Source organism: Rattus norvegicus, chromosome 13 (assembly GCF_036323735.1).
Source record: "Rattus norvegicus strain BN/NHsdMcwi chromosome 13, GRCr8, whole genome shotgun sequence".
Lineage (NCBI taxonomy): Eukaryota > Metazoa > Chordata > Mammalia > Rodentia > Muridae > Rattus > Rattus norvegicus.
Window position 1 is genome coordinate 435,448 of NC_086031.1, and position 14,045 is coordinate 449,492.

Genomic DNA, 14,045 nt, shown 5'->3' on the forward strand with positions numbered 1-14,045 from the left:
GGGAGGACTGAAGCTCTGAGGACTAGTAGAACGAATGGAAACCTTAGGAGATATGAGGGGTGGGAGTCTCCAGAATGTACCAGAGACTTAGGATTTGGGAGACTGTCAGGACTCAAAGGGAGGGGACCTTAGGTAAAATGTCCTACAGTTGGAAAAGGGAACTTCTAGAGCCCATTTCCAGCAGATAGAGAGATCATTTGCCACCCACAGTCAAAAACTTTGTGCTATAATTGTTCCTGTCTGAAAGCACTTCAGAGACACAAATGAAGAAGAGCCTGAGGAAATGGAGGTCTAACTACAGGGCCAAATTGGCATCTGGCTCAAGTAGAGGCCCTGAGGCCTGACATTATTACTGAACCTATGGTGTGCTCACAAAGAGACGCCTATCATGACTGCCCTCTGAAACACACAACATACAGCTGAATGAGTCAGATGCAGATATTTACACCCAATCAATGGAGGAAAGCTGGTGACCCCTGTAGTTAAATTGGGAAAAAGCTGAAAGAAGCTGAGGAGAAGGGCAACCCTGTAGGAGGAACAGCAGTTTCAATTAACCTGGAAACCTGAGATCTCTCAGATACTGGGTCACCAACCAGGCAGCATATACTAGCTGATCTGAGGCCTCCAATTGATTCAAAAATTCTCAATAAAGTTCTTGCAAATCGAATCCAAGAACTTAATCCAAATGATCATTCACCATGATCAACTAGTTTTTATCCCAGGGATGCAGGGATGGAAAAACATATGTAAATCCATCAACAAAATCCACTATATAAACAAAATCCAAGGGGGGGGGGGAAACCATGATCATCACATTAGATAATGAGAAATCCTTTGACAAAATACAACACAACTTGAAAGAAACTTGAAGCAATACCACTAATATCTGATACTAGACAATACTATCTATCCAATATAGATAGTAAGAGAAAGAACTCTCAACAGTAAGAAAACTTCTGAGCAAATCACCATCCCTGATTTCAAGTTCTACTATAGAGCAATAGTCATAAAAACTGCATGGTATTGGTACAAAGGCAGGCAGGTAGAACAATGGAAGAGAACTGAGATCAAGAATTAAACCCACTCACCTCTGGTCACCTGACCTTCGACAAAGATGTCAAAACCATCCAATAGAAAAAAGCCACCATTTTCAACAAATGGTGCTGGCTCATGTGTTGGTCTGCAGGTAGAAGAATGCAAATTGATCTATTCTTATCTCCTTCTACAAAGCTCAAGTTCAATTGGATCAAGAATTTCCACATAAATCCAGATACTGAATCTAATAGAAGAGAAATTGGAAAAGAGACTTGCAGGACTGTCCTCTAAGAGACTCCACTAGCATCTGAGTAAGTTAGATGCAGATACTCACAGCCAACTATTCGACTGGAGCCAATAGAAGAGATAGAAGATCACTGAATGAGCTGAAGGGAATTGCTATCCCATTGGAAGAACAATATCAACTCAACCACTCAGAGCTCCCAGGGAGTAAATATCAGTGGATTGCCTTATCTGGCACCAATGAGAGGGGAAGTGTTTGGTCTGATGGTGGTTTGTTGCCCCACAGTATGGGGTTGGTAGGGGAGTGATGCATCAATGGGAGGGTGGGGTGCGGGTGTCTGGTAGCACTCTGTTAGAGGAATAGGAGGAAGGGGTTGGGTTGGGTGGGGGGGCGTGTTTCAAGGAGAGACTGGGTATGGGGGACAACATTTGAAGTGTAAATAAACCTTTTGGCTCTCTGTTGACACCATGGCAGTTGGCAAGAACAAATGCCTGATTAAAGGTGACAGGAAGAAGCTAAGAACAAAATGGTTGATCAATTTTCTAAGAAACACTGGTATGATGTGAAAGCTACAATAATGTTTAATATTAGGAATATCAGAAAAATACTAGTCACAAGGCCTCAAGGAACCAAAATTGCATCTGATGGCCTCAAGGGTCACGTGTTTGGATTGAGGCTTGCTAATCTACAGAATGGTTAAGTTCCATTTAGAAAAGTCAAGCTAATTACTGAGGACATTCAGGGCAAAAACTGACTAACTTCCATGGCATGAATCTGACCCCGGACAAAAAAAAAAAAAAAAAGAAAAAAAGAAAACAATCAGTTAAGAAAGACATCCTATGCACAAGACCAGCAGATCTGGAAGAAGATTATGACCTGAGAAGTAAAGAAAAATTACTTGAATGAAGTAGTTAACAAACTGTTTCCAGACAGCCCTAGGAAAGAAATAGAAAAGGCTTGACAGTCTATCCATCCTCTTCATGATGTCTGATGTCTGTTAGAAAAGTAGAAATGTTGAAGAAACCCAAGTTTCTGCTAAGAAAACTCTTGTCACTACATGGTGAGTGTGGTAGTTTTGGCAAAACAACTAGTGCCAAGACAAGTGCTAAAGTTGAATGAGCTGATGGATGAGATTCTCCACTCCAGGATTCAGTTTAAAGTCTAGATTTATAATAGTAACAAATAAAACGTTCTATTTATAATGAGAAATATAAATAAAATAACTAGTAAAAATAAAAACCAAGACCTTATGAATTTTGGTAGTAAATTGGTAGAATTTGGGAATATGATCCTGAGTGAGATAAACCTGTCCCAAAGGACATGGATATCATGCACTAACTTATAGTTGCATATTAGACATTAAATACAGGTAACATGTTACACTCCATGGACCCAAAGAAGCTGAACAAAAGTGACAGACCAGGAAGGAAGCATGAATTTCACTTAGGAGGGGGAATTAAAGAATCCTAAGTGGCAGGTGTAGGGAGGAAACTCTGAGGAGGTGAGGAATGGGGAGGAGAGTGGGGTATTCAGGATTTGGTGTGGGGAAGGAGAGAAGACATAGACAGTCTTGAAAATGAACTGAAATGTGCAACTGACAGGGGTGAAGAGGTGTGGGGGGGTGGTAACTCTAGGATGAGACAGAGATCTGGGATAAGAGAGGCACCCACGAATCAATGGGGCTGCAGTTAGCTGTGACTCACAGCACTGGGGATATGGAACTTGAAGAGGCCACCTTTTGTAAACAGGCAAGAAGCCCAGTGGAGTGTTAGACACATAAACCCACACACAAAACTTTAAACCAAAATTTATCCTGTCTACAACTAATGAAGGCAGGGGCAGGGAGCAGAGATTGACGAAATGGCCAACCAATAACCAGGCCTACTTGTAACCCGTCCATGGGCAAGCACTAACAACTAACAGTATTAATGATACTCTTTTAGGCTTGCAGACAGAAGCAAATTGTCCTCTGAAAGTCTCCACACAGCATATGACTCAGAAAGATACATATACTTACAGCTAAACAATAGATGGAGCTTGGAGGTTCTTGTGGAAGAATAAGAAGCACAATGGATCTGGAAAAGGATAGGAACTCCACAGGAAGACCAACAAAGTTAACTAACCTGGACCCTTGAGTTGCTCTGAACCAATAACCGAATGGCATGTATGGCCTAGGCCTAGGCCTCCCTGCTCATATACAGATGTGCAGTTTGGTCTTTATGTGGGTCCTGAACAAAAACTGTTGTTTGTATGTGGGATATGTTCCTCTAACTGGGCTGACTTGTCTGGCGTCAGTGGGAATGGAAGTGCCTGTCTTCACAGAAGCTTGAAGTAGCAGAGTAGAAGCACACACAAAGGTTCCCCACTGGCCTAGAGGAGAAGGGGGATAGGGAAGGATGGTGGCAGAAAGTGATTGGGAGTGGGGCACTGAGTAGGGTGCAAAGTGAATTGGAGGGGGAGTTCCCATAGTTGTTGATTGGCTAAATAAAGACTGCAGAAGTCAGTCGATGGACAAAAGATAAAGTGGGATTTCTGGAAAGGACAGGAAGAGAAGAATAGAGAGGTTTGGTAGCCCAGGATGGGAGCACCAAATAAGAAGCTACAGACATGTATGTCTCTCGGGGAACCTATACTTCGTAACCTCCGTGCAGAGGCAAACGACAATTGGACAGGATGTCCTTCGCTCAGCCTTTGAGTTATATGGTCAGTTTTAAAATATAAAGGTCTCTATTGTTTTCTTTCCATGGGTCTAAAGGGAGCTAGGTGAGACAGCCATTGTGACACTGGGAAAGCAAAGAGCTGAGACCAAGAAAGCTAGTGTGATAGTTCAGTGAGACCAGGTGGTCAACGGCAGCTTGGTGGAACTAGCCATGTGTGGTTGAAAGGGCTCCGGCACAGCTCTTGAGAAGGATCAAGCATGGGGTGGAGGTCACCAGAAAACACCAGCTGGCATCATGGAAGTGACTGTTCTCGGGCAATAGACAGGAAGGTGCTCCCAGTGATTGTGGCAAAAGCAGTAGCTAGCAGGTGAGTGACTGCTAGTCACAGAACCTAGCCAGAAGTAGCGTGGGTTTCTAAAATTACATATAACAGTAAATAAGAAAAAAATAAATAAAAAAAAATAGAATGTTAGTAAGTGTATTCTATTGCACATGTGTGGGGCTCAGACAACTTATGGGCACTGGTACTCTTCTTTCAGCACATGGATTTCAAAAACTGAACTAAGATCATCATGCTTAGCAGTAAATAATTTTTTCCTTTGAATCATTTTAGCCACCTACCTTTTACTGTTTTGGAAGAAATTATTATAAAAACAGATTACTGCTGCTATAGTCATTTTGTCTGATTTATTTGTGATACTTCTTTCTGGTGATTATTTGTGTTGTTTTCTGTTTGTTTAATTTGACTCCTGTGTGATAAAATATGAAGTGAACTTTTACTTTCATCTGTCTCTAAAAGTGAGATGAATTTCAGCAGGAATCCACAAAGTAGACCTGATATCTATAAGCTCTCCCATCAAGAAAAGACTGCTCCAAAGTGCAGACAATTCTGAGAGCTCAGAGGAGACAACTACTTTCTGCCCACATTCCTGACCCAGGAGGAAATCGCCTAGTGCCATCTGTGCCCTCTGGTCACAGGGACCTAGGAGCAGTCAGGGAAAGGAACCTTCATGTTTCTGCCTGCACAGAGAGCTGAGAGCCAGTCACCAGGAACACCTATACACCTGAGAGCAGAAATATGACCAACATTTCTGCTCAAAGCAACCCGACTGGTGACCTTAGGACACACACAGGCAAAAGTTGTCAGGGACAGGACACTTCTGGTTTTTGGCTGTGCCCAGAACGGAACTGAACTGGTCCCAAAGCTAACTGCACCAAAAACCCATGGGTAAAGAGTTGAGCTCCCAGAATTGCAGACAATGATGAGACCCCAGGGGAGACCATTCCTTCTTATCACATTCCTGGCCCAAGAGGAACTGCATATTGTCCTCTATATACAGGAATATAAGAAGAGTTAGCTGCAGGAACTTGCTGGTTTCTGCCTGTGCCCAGGACAGAACTGAGCCAGTTCCACAGCTCCCTGTACCCAAATCCCATAGAGAGAGAGTTGGACCTTCAGAAGTGTGGACAATCCTGACAACTTAGAGGAGACAACTATTTTCTGCCCACATTCCTAACCCCAGAGGAAACCACCTAGTGCCATCTGTGTTGTCTGGGCACGAGGACCTAGGAGCAGTAAGTGGCAGGACCATTCCGGTTTCTGCCTCAACCAAGGCTGAAAGCCAGTCACCAGGAACACCTACACACCTGAGAGGAGAGGTAGGACTAACTCGTCTATGACAAGTAACCTGCATGGAAGCTTCAGGTCACACAAACCCAGGAGCAGCTCTCTGTTCCCAGATCCAGCTGAAAGAAAACAGGTCTATAAGAGTGCTGACAAACAGGCCTACAGGAGGATCAACCAACTGTCAGAGACATCAAGACAACCTAACACCAGAGACAACCTAATGGAGAGAGGCAAGGTACAAACCTAAGCAACAGAAACCAAGAGCCATCATCGGAGCCCAGTTCCCCTACCAAAACAAAAAAATGGATATCCGAAACACAAGGAAAGCAAGATTTGGATTTAAAATCACATCTTATGAGGATGATAGAGGACTTTAAGAAGGACATAAATAGCTCCCTTAAAGAAATACAGACAACACAGGTAAATGAGTAGAATCCCTAAAAGAGAAAACACAAAAATTCCTTAAAGAATTACAGGAAAACAAAAACAACCAGGTGAAGGAATTGAAAAAAAAAATCCAGGATTTAAAAATGGAAACAGAAACAATAAAGAAACCACAAAGGGAGAAAACCCTAGAGATAGAAAACCTAGGAAAGAGATTAGTATTCATAGATGAAAGCACAACCAACAGAGTAGGTGTATGGGTTCATTTCTGGGTCTATAGTTCTATTACACTGAACTACCTGACTGTCTCTGCCTTTCTGTCTTCTGAAATTTTCTTCAATTTCTTTCTTCAGAGACCTGAAGTTCTTGTCATACAGATCTTTTGCTTCCTTGGTTAGAGTAACACTGAGGCACTTTATGTTATTTGGGACTATTGTGAAGGGCGTCATTTCCCTAATTTTTTTCCCGGCTGTTTATCCTTTGAGTAGAGGAATGTTACAGATTTGTGTGAGTAAATTGTACACCCAGCCATTTTGCTGAAGTGGTCTGCTAGAGCTTAGTCGTTTTCTGGTGGGCACTTTGGGGATACTTTTGTATAATATCATCTGAAAATAGTTATATTTTGACCTCTTCCTTTACAATTTCTGTCCGTTTGACCTAATTTTGTTGTCTGTGTGCTCTGGCTAGGACTTCCAGGGATTACTTTAAGTTTTTCTCCATTTAGTTTAATGTTGGCTACTGGTTTGCTGTATATTGCTTTTACTATGTTTATGTATGGGCTTTGAATTCCTGATCTTTACAGGACATCCCATGCTCATGAATTGGCATTACTAAGTTAGTAAAAATGGTCATTTTGCCAAAAGCGACCTAGAGATTCAATGAAATCCCCATCAAAATTTGAAATCTATTCTTCACAGAGTAAGAAAAAGCAATATGCAAATTCATTTGGAATTTCAAAAAAACCCAGGATAGTGAAAACTATCCTCAACAATAAAAGTACTTCTGGGGGAATAACCATGTTGGACTACAACCAGTATTACAGAGCAACAGTGATAAAAGTGTATGGTATTGGTACAGAGATAGTCATGTAGCTGAGTATATTAGAACTCAAGATTCAGAAATGAACCCATACACCTGTGGTCACTTGATCTTTGGCAAAGGAGCTAAAACCATACAATGGAAAAAAGTTAGCATTTTCAAAAAATGGTGCTGGTTCAACTGGAGGTCAGCATGTAGAAGAATGCAAATCAATTGATTCTTATTGCCCTGTACAAAGCTTAAGTCAAAGTGAATCTAGGACATCCATATCAAACTAGATACACTCAAACTAATAGAATAAAAAGTGGGGAAGAGTCTTGATTACATGGGAACTGGTGAACATTTCCAGAGCTAAAGACCTATGGTTTATTCTCTAAGATCAAGAATAGACAAATGGGACCTCATGAAACTACAAAGCCTCTGAAAGGCAAAGTACACTGTCATTAGGACAAAAGGGCAACCAATATATTGGGAAAAGATCTTTACCAATCCTACATCAGAGAGAGGGCTAATATCCAATATATACAAAGAACTCAAGAAATTATACTCCAGAGAGCCAAGTAAAACAATTAAAAATGGGGTGCAGGGCTAAAAGAAGAATTTTCAGCTGAGGAATATTGAATGGCTGTAATGTTCAACATCTTTAGTCATCAGGGAAATGCAAATAAAAACAACCCTGGAATACCACCTCACACCAGTCTGTATGGCTAAGATCAAAAACTCAGATAAGAAGAGATGCTGGCAAGGATTTGGAGAAAGAGGAACACTGCTCCATTGTTGGTGGAATTGCAAACTGGTACAACTACTCTAGAAATCAGTCTGGAGGATCCTCAGAAAATTGGGTATTCCACTTTCTGAGGACCCAGCTATACCTCTCCTGGGCATATACTCAAAAGATGCCCCCACATGCAAAAGGGACACATGCTTTACTATGTTCATAGCCAGAAACTGGAAAGAATCCAGATGCCCTTCAACAGAGGAATGGATACAGAAAATGTGGTACATCTACATAATGAAATATTACTCAGTTATCAAAAACAATGACTTCATGAAATTCATAGGCAAATGGATTGAACTAGAAAACATCATCCTGAGTGAGATTACCCAATCACAGAAAAGTACACATGGTGTGCATTCACTGATAAGTGGATATTACCAAAGTCCAAATTACCCAAGATAAAATCCACAGAACACCTGAAGCTCAAGAAGGTCGAAGAAATTGTGGATGCTTTATTCCTTTTTAAATGAGGAAACAAAAATATTAATAGGAAAGTTTGGAGCAGAGAGTAAAGGAATGGCCATTCAGAGCCTGCTCTACATGGATATATATATATCCACCACTACTAGATAAGATTGATGAAACTAAGAAGCTAAGAAGTGCCTTGTGACAGGAGCCTGATATAGCTCTCTGAGAGCCACAGTCAGTGTATTTCAAATACAGAGGTTAATGCTAGCAGCAAACTATTGAACTGAGAAGGTGATCCCCACTGGAGGAATTAGAGAAACGGTTGAAAGAGCTGAAGGGTCTTACAACCCCTTAAGAACAACAATGCCAACCAACAAGAGCTCCCAGAGACTAAACTACTACTCAAAGAATATACATGAACTGACCCACTACATATGTAGCAGAGGATGGCCTTGTTGGACATCAATGGAAGGAGAAGCCCTTGGACCTGCCAAGGATGGACCCCCAGTGTAGAGGAATGTCAGGGGAGCAGCAAGGTTGTTGGTTGGGGAGAGGAACACCCTTACAGAAGAAGGGGAGGGGGATTAGATAGGGGGCTTATATCTGGGAAACCAGGAAAGGGAAAACTTTGAAAATTAAATAAACATATTTGGTAAAATAAATAATAAAATAATTGAAGTTAAAGTTTAAGAGAAAAAATAAAGAAAATACTTCAAGGAAATAATAACCAGCAAATTAATTTCATTCCCTATTCAATCTAATTTCATTTATGAACTATTTGAAAAAATTTAAATTTAATTACATATTATGGAAAAATGTTTGAAATTTGTTGATTTCTGAAATATTCTATTTTTAATAGATCCTTTAGTTGATGGTTTCCATATCTATTTAACCAGGGCTTCAAAATTGCTAACCTATTACATTGATTTTCTCCTGCTATGTGCATAATCAAATGTTAAAATGAAAAGTGGGTCAGCTGTTAGTTGTTGCAGTCTGTGTGAAGAAATATTTCCATTTTCACATTCACTTACATGAAACATAGAAAATTAATAAATCTCAGCAAGAAAAGTGAGTCAACCTTCGACTAAAGGAACCTTTGTAAGGAAAGAAATCAAGGAAAAATTTTAGCACAAAAATTATACAGGGATGTTTCTCATTTTTCATTGTATTATTCTCTCACCCTGTTACTTCCCTCCTTTCGTTCTTCCTTTTCACCTTCTTCCCTTCCTTCCTTTATTTCTTTCATCTTTTTTCTTCCTTCTTTCCTTCCTTCCTTCCTTTCCTTCATTCCTTTTCTTTTGTCAGAAAACAAAACTATTTTTGACAAAAAAGAATATAGGTCCTCAATAAATCTGAAAAAAAAGTAACAAAATACTTAGTCATCAACAGAATTATATGAAGAAGTTTTCTAAACTGCTTCTTTTTTTCATTTAATAATAAACTAACATATTTCACTGTATTTCTTTTTCGCATGCTTCCAAAATAAATTCCGCAATGCCTGTGGATGTTTCCTGTTTTTAATTGTTCAAATTTAATGTAAGACTAATACCAAATTAAAATACATGCACTTTCTAAATGTTTCTTGTCTGTATCATTATTTTCCTAAATTATTACACCACATAAGCAGAGTAGAAACTATGTATACCTAATGTTTAATAAACAGATTCTACAGGTAATTTTTTTTTATTAACTTGAGTATTTCTTATATACATTCCGAGTGTTATTCCCGGTTTCCGGGCAAACATCCCCCTCCCCCTCCCCTTCCTTATGGGTGTTCCCCTCCCCACCCTCCCCCCATTGCCGCCCTCCCCCCAACAGTCTAGTTCACTGGGGGTTCAGTCTTAGCAGGACCCAGGGCTTCCCCTTCCACTGGTGCTCTTACTAGGATATTCATTGCTACCTATGAGGTCAGAGTCCAGGGTCATTCCATGTATAGTCTTTAGGTAGTGGCTTAGTCCCTGGAAGCTCTGGTTGCTTGGCATTGTTGTACATATGGGGTCTCGAGCCCCTTCAAGCTCTTCCAGTTCTTTCTTTGATTCCTTCAACAGGGGTCCTATTCTCAGTTCAGTGGTTTGCTGCTGGCATTCGCCTCTGTATTTGCTGTATTCTGGCTGTGTCTCTCAGGAGCGATCTACATCCGGCTCCTGTCGGCCTGCACTTCTTTGCTTCATCCATCTTGTCTAATTGGGTGGCTGTATATGTATGGGCCACATGTGGGGCAGGCTCTGAATGGGTGTTCCTTCAGTCTCTGTTTTAATCTTTGCCTCTCTCTTCCCTGCCAAGGGTATTCTTGTTCCCCTTTTAAAGAAGGAGTGAAGCATTCACATTTTGATCATCCGTCTTGAGTTTCATTTGTTCTAGGCATCTAGGGTAATTCAAGCATTTGGGCTAATAGCCACTTATCAGTGATTGCATACCATGTATGTCTTTCTGTGATTGGGTTAGCTCACTCAGAATGATATTTTCCAGTTCCAACCATTTGCCTACGAATTTCAGAAAGTCATTGATTTTGATAGCTGAGTAATATTCCATTGTGTAGATGTACCACATTTTCTGTATCCATTCCTCTGTTGAAGGGCATCTGGGTTCTATCCAGCTTCTGGCTATTATAAATAAGGCTGCAATGAACATAGTGGAGCACGTGTCTTTTTTATATGTTGAGGCATCTTTTGGGTATATGCCCAAGAGAGGTATAGATGGATCCTCAGGAAGTTCAATGTCCAATTTTCTGAGGAACCTGCAGACTGATTTCCAGAATGGTTGTACTAGTCTGCAACCCCACCAACAATGGAGGAGTTTTCCTCTTTCTCCGCATCCTCGCCAGCATTTGCTGTCACCTGAGTTTTTGATCTTAGCCATTCTCACTGGTGTGAGGTGAAATCTCAGGGTTGTTTTGATTTGCATTTCCCTTATGACTAAAGATGTTGAACATTTATTTAGGTGTTTCTCAGCCATTCGGCATTCATCCGCTGTGAATTCTTTGTTTAGCTCTGAACCCCGTTTTTTTAATAGGGTTATTTGTTTCCCTGCGGTCTAACTTCTTGTGTTCTTTGTATATTTTGGATATATGGCCTCTATCTGTTGTAGGATTGGTAAAGATCTTTTCCCAATCTGTTGGTTGCCGTTTTGTCCTAACCACAGTGTCCTTTGACTTACAGAAGCTTTGCAGTTTTATGAGATCCCATTTGTCGATTCTTGATCTTAGAGCATAAGCCATTGGTGTTTTGTTCAGGATTTCCAGTGCCCATCTGTTCCAGATGCTTCCCTAGTTTTCCTTCTATTAGTTTCAGTGTCTCTGGTTTGATGTGGAGGTCCTTGATCCACTTGGACTTAAGCTTTGTATAGGGTGATAAGCATGGATCGATCTGCATTCTTCTACATGTTGCCCTCCAGTTGAACCAGCACCATTTGCTAAAAAGGTTTTCCTTTTTCCATAGGATGGTTTTGGCTCCTTTGTCAAAAATCAAGTGACCATAGGTGTGTGGGTTCATTTCTTGGTCTTCAATTCTATTCCATTGGTCTATCTGTCTGTCTCTGTACCAATACCATGCAGTTTTTATCACTATTGCTCTGTAATACTGCTTGAGTTCAGGGATAGTTATTCCCCCTGAAGTCCTTTTATTGTTGAGGATAGTTTTAGATATCCTGGGGTTTTTGTTATTCCAGATGAATTTGCAAATTGTTCTGTCTAACTCTTTGAAGAATTGGATTGGTATTTTGATGGGGATTGCATTGAATCTCTACAGGTAATTTTTAAAGATATCTATTTAAAACAGTGCCTACCAGTGAATATATTCAAAGCACTGGTACCCGTCACTCTTTTTTCCCTTCACGAATTTGCGTGTCATCCTTGCCAGGGGCCATGCTAATCTTCTGTGTATCATTCCAATTTTAGTATATGTGCTGCCGAAGCGAGCACTCTTTTTTTTTTTTTGTTGATATTTGTAAGCTCTTTTTTTTTTTTTTTTATTAACTTGAGTATTTCTTATATACATTTCAAGTGTTATTCCCTTTTCCGGTTTCCGGGCAAACATCCCCCTCCCCCCTCCCCTTCCTTATGGGTGTTCCCCTCCCAACCCTCCCCACATTACCCCCCTCCCCCCATAGTCTAGTTCACTGGGGGTTCAGAGTTAGCAGGACCCAGGGCTTCCCCATCCACTGGTGCTCTTACTAGTATATTCATTGCTACCTATGGGGTCAGAGTCCAGGGTCATTCCATGTATAGTATTTAGGTAGTGGCTTAGTCCCTGGAAGCTCTGGTTGCTTGACATTGTTGTACTTTTGGGGTCTCGAGCCCCTTCAAGCTCTTCCAGTTCTTTCTCTGATTCCTTCAACGGGGGAATTATTCTCAGTTCAGTGGTTTGCTGCTGGCATTCGCCTCTGTATTTGCTGTATTCTGTCTGTGTCTCTCAGGAGCGATCTACATCCGGCTCCTGACGGTCTGCACTTCTTTGCTTCATCCATCTTGTCTAATTGGGTGGCTGTATATGTATGGGCCACATGTGGGGCAGGCTCTGAATGGGTGTTCCTTCAGTCTCTGTTTTAATCTTTGCCTCTCCCTTCCCTGCCAAGGGTATTCTTTTTCCTCATTTAAAGAAGGAGTGAAGCATTCACATTTTGATCATCTGTCTTGAGTTTCATTTGTTCTAGGGATCTAGGGTAATTCAAGCATTTGGGCTAAAAGCCACTTATCAATGAATGCATACCATGTATGTCTTTCTGTGATTGGGTTAGCTCACTCAGGATGATATTTTCCAGTTCCAACCATTTGCCTACGAATTTCATAAATTCGTTGTTTTTGATAGCTGAGTAATATTCCATTGTGTAGATGTACCACATTTCCTGTATCCATTCCTCTGTTGAAGGGCATCTGGGTTCTTTCCATTTTCTGGCTATTATAAATAAGGCTGCGATGAACATAGTGGAGCACGTGTCTCTTTTATATGTTGAGGCATCTTTTGGGTATATGCCCAAGAGAGGTATAGCTGGATCCTCAGGAAGTTCAATGTCCAGTTTTCTGAGGAACCTCCAGACTGATTTCCAGAATGGTTTTACCAGTCTGCAATCCCACCAACAATGGAGGAGTGTTCCTCTTTCTCCACATCCTCGCCAGCATCTGCTGTCACCTGAGTCTTTGATCTTAGCCATTCACACTGGTGTGAGGTGAAATCTCAGGGTGGTTTTGATTTGCATTTCCCTTATGACTAAAGATGTTGAACATTTCTTTAGGTGTTTCTCAGCCATTCGGCATTCCTCAGCTGTGATTTCTTTGTTTAGCTCTGAACCCCATTTTTTAATAGGGTTATTTGTTCCCTGCGGTCTAACTTCTTGAGTTCTTTGTATATTTTGGATATAAGGCCTCTATCTGTTGTAGGATTGGTAAAGATCTTTTCCCAATCTGTTGGTTGCCGTTTTGTCCTAACCACCATGTCCTTTGCCTTACAGAAGCTTTGCAGTTTTATGAGATCCCATTTGTCGATTCTTGATCTTAGAGCATAAGCCATAGGTGTTTTGTTCAGGAAATTTTTTCCAGTGCCCATGTGTTCCAGATGCTTCCCTAGTTTTTCTTCTAGTAGTTTGAGTGTGTCTGGTTTGATGTGGAGGTCCTTGATCCACTTGGACTTAAGCTTTGTACAGGGTGATAAGCATGGATCGATCTGCATTCTTCTACATGTTGCCCTCCAGTTGAACCAGCACCATTTGCTGAAAATGCTATCTTTTTTCCATTGGATGGTTTTGGCTCCTTTGTCAAAAATCAAGTGACCATAGGTGTGTGGGTTCATTTCTGGGTCTTCAATTCTATTCCATTGGTCTATCTGTCTGTCTCTGTACCAATACCATGCAGTTTTTATCACTATTGCTCTGTAATAC

At 40.9% G+C, this 14,045-nt stretch overlaps 1 non-coding gene and 1 pseudogene across 1 annotated transcript; one reads left to right on the forward strand and one right to left on the reverse strand.

Moving 5' to 3' along the window:
• Positions 1 to 1,746: 1,746 nt before the first annotated feature.
• Rps3a-ps5 (ribosomal protein S3a, pseudogene 5) lies at positions 1,747 to 2,437 on the forward strand (annotated as a pseudogene).
• A 9,550-nt stretch (positions 2,438 to 11,987) lies between these two features.
• LOC120096455 (U6 spliceosomal RNA) lies at positions 11,988 to 12,093 on the reverse strand. Its single transcript, XR_005492861.1, has one exon. It is a non-coding gene; the product is annotated as a U6 spliceosomal RNA (small nuclear RNA).
• Between the last annotated feature and the right edge of the window lie 1,952 nt (positions 12,094 to 14,045).